At 48.1% G+C, this 2,840-nt stretch overlaps 1 long non-coding RNA gene across 1 annotated transcript in view; it reads left to right on the top strand.

Moving 5' to 3' along the window:
- LOC112551722 overlaps positions 1-2,840 on the top strand; it is a 97,266-nt gene that overhangs the window by 769 nt on the left and 93,657 nt on the right. The gene's annotated exons all lie outside the window — the stretch shown is intronic.

Genomic DNA, 2,840 nt, shown 5'->3' on the forward strand with positions numbered 1-2,840 from the left:
TTTACACTACTGCTTCAGAAGATGGCCTGCCACTTTAAAATGGGAATTTCAAAAATACCTCCATGACTCAGAGGTGGAAGTTCTACAGTGGAAGACTTTGAAGGCATGGATATCAGATGGTTGTAAGTTACCTTGTTAGGACTTGAGTTTAATCTGCAAATTTAAACTTCCCATAGCAATAGAAGGAGGATCTAATTCATTTTCTTGTACTTTGTGATACCATAGCATTTAGCAAGCCTGGTGCTGATGTTGTTTTTGGATTACCACTGGGAGGAGCAGCCTGGGGGCAGTTTGCATGGTGGAAGCTCATAGCTCTCTCTTTAATTGGAGGTGAATTTAATTTCAGTAATGAGCATGGTACATTCCAGTTCCTTATTAGATTTGCACAGTGATTAAACCAGCAGATATCCACTTGGCAAGCTGCCTGACCCGCTCCAGTTGCAATGGACTGAAACCCCTTTGATGCTGCTCTCACATTGGGAAACAAGGTCAATAGAAGGTTGCTGTGGCCGACTGGATGTAGCAAGACTCAAATGTGTTATCTGCTTAAGATTCTGAGAGGAATAAATGTTTTTTCATGCACCAAACTGGAAATATTCCTCAAAGGCTAAGGCTGTGTGGAATTGGTAGATTTACACCCCCTGCCCCCCCGCCCCGTTGAAGTGCCTTCAAGTATATTGCATCGATGAGGACAGACAAGGAGGAGGAAGCTACCTTTCTCCTAGTTCTTGAGGCAGCCCACGTGAAGTAGTTCAGTGTGCTTAAGGTAGCCAGCACCAGAGATGGTTTACTAGTTAGGCATGGTTCCTAACTAGGCATGCCTCGTTAGGCATAGGCATTTCCCTGTTGGGCATCATAGCTTTTCTCTTCCTCTGTAGATTCTCAGGAAACTGGACAGGTCCCTCTCCAACCTTAGGAACCAGCTAAGGAGGACAGAGAATGCTCACATAACCCAAGGGAAAAGGCTGTTTCCAACCTCCTGTGCTCACTTTGCTGTGCCATGTGGCGGGTTTGCCAAAGGCACAATAAGCTGTTAGAGAACTGACCCGATAGACTCTACCTGAGTCACAAGGCCCAAGACAAGAAGAGCATGCAACAACTTGCTAAAAGCTTTGGCCTGTTCCCAACAAGTGCTGCCAAAGAAGCCACTTGGAGGCCTTGAAGCATGTAGAGAAGACAAAGAGTTTCCTGGTGCTATTTAGTGAGCCTGGTATTTTGATTCCTAATGGTGATACCCACTTAACTAGCCCTGCATCTGAAAAGAGAGATCAAGAGTTGAGCAAGCCATTGGGATGGAGCTCTCAGGCCACACAGGCAAAGTCTCCAGCATAGGGCTGAGGACCCATACTTTGGAAAAAAGTGTGTTGCATGGGAAAGGCCTCTTCTGAGGCATATGATTGTGTTCAGCCGATGAAAGCTTCCATGTTTATGACTGTCAGGAAACCTTTGCTGTCAGACCTACAGTTATCTTTTAAAAAGAAAAATAAAATAGGTATAATTTCTAGTGGCTCTTTGGGTATGTACTGGGGAACACCTATGGAGAAGAATCTTGCACAGTGGGCAAAGGAATGGACTAGCTAACAAAATGCATGGTTCTTTCCTGTCTCTATTGTGTCTGAAGCTGACAGGTAGCCCCCACCGCTGCAGCGAATGGCATCCCTAGGTCACTCACTTCCTCCAAAGGCAGAGAGGATATGAAAATGCAGAGAGCAAAACAAGACACCAATGGACTCTGATAGTCATAATTCCATTTGAGGGTCATTACATGGACAGGTTTCCCTCAATGTATGTGGGTTCTTTATTTGTGAATTCACTCTTATGCAATGAGCATATTTAGACCCATAATTTGTTATATGTGAGGTAAATTCGCTCTTATGCAATCAGCATAAATGCCCCCACTCAAGCACGTAAGTCTCTTGGCAGAGGAAAAAGGGCTGTGGCCCCACTCCCGCCAGGCCGAGCTGCAGCAGACCCGGGAGCGGCCGGGGCCAGCTGCCAGCAGCTGCTGGGCTGCACTGTGCTCCACCTGTCCCCACTCACCTCTGCTCCTGGGCTGCGCTGTCCCATGGTACAGGCAGCTGGTGTCAGCTACTCCCAGGACTGCTCCAGCACAGGCTGGGGTGAGTGCAGACAAGCGGAGCCCCAGGTAGCACAGGGTGCAGCACTCACCCAGCCCTGGCTTCAGCAGCCCTAGGAGCAGTCAACACCAGCTGCCTGCACCAGGGCATGGCATAGCCCAGGAGCAGAGGTGTGTGGGGACAAGTGGAGCACAGTGCAGCCGAGTGGCTACAGGCAGTTAGCGCTGGCTGCTCTCGGGGCTGCTCCTGGGGCCGCTGCAGCCAGGGCTGGGGTGTGTGCCACTCTGCTCCCTCTGCTTTGCTGCCTTGTGCAGCCGCGGGAATGGCACCCCTCCTCCTGCCCCTTCCCTAGTCCCAGCCTCACTCCCTCCCTCACCGCCATGGGAACCTATCCCTATTTGTTACATTGTAAAGTGGGTTCACTTTATGCAAATCTGATTTATGCACCATTCTCCGGGAATGCATGTACAGCATAAATCAAGGGAAACCTGTATTATAGGACGATAAAAATTACCAAAGAAGTATGCATTGAAAAAAATATGCACTGGACAAGGAGCACAACACATGGAGGAACCCTTGTCATTCTCTCCACTGCAGGGCTGCATGCTTTTCTGATGCTCATAAAAGAAAGTTATTTTTCCTTAAGGGATCATTCAAAGAGAAAGCAAGGTAGAATCAGGGGTTTAGCACATGTTGTTTTGTTTGTAATTTGGTGCTGTTGGTGTTGTAGTACTGCCTAGATGCACAGGAAAGTGTTTTTTG

This window comes from Alligator sinensis, unplaced genomic scaffold (assembly GCF_000455745.1).
Source record: "Alligator sinensis unplaced genomic scaffold, ASM45574v1 scaffold264_1, whole genome shotgun sequence".
NCBI classification, from domain to species: domain Eukaryota; kingdom Metazoa; phylum Chordata; order Crocodylia; family Alligatoridae; genus Alligator; species Alligator sinensis.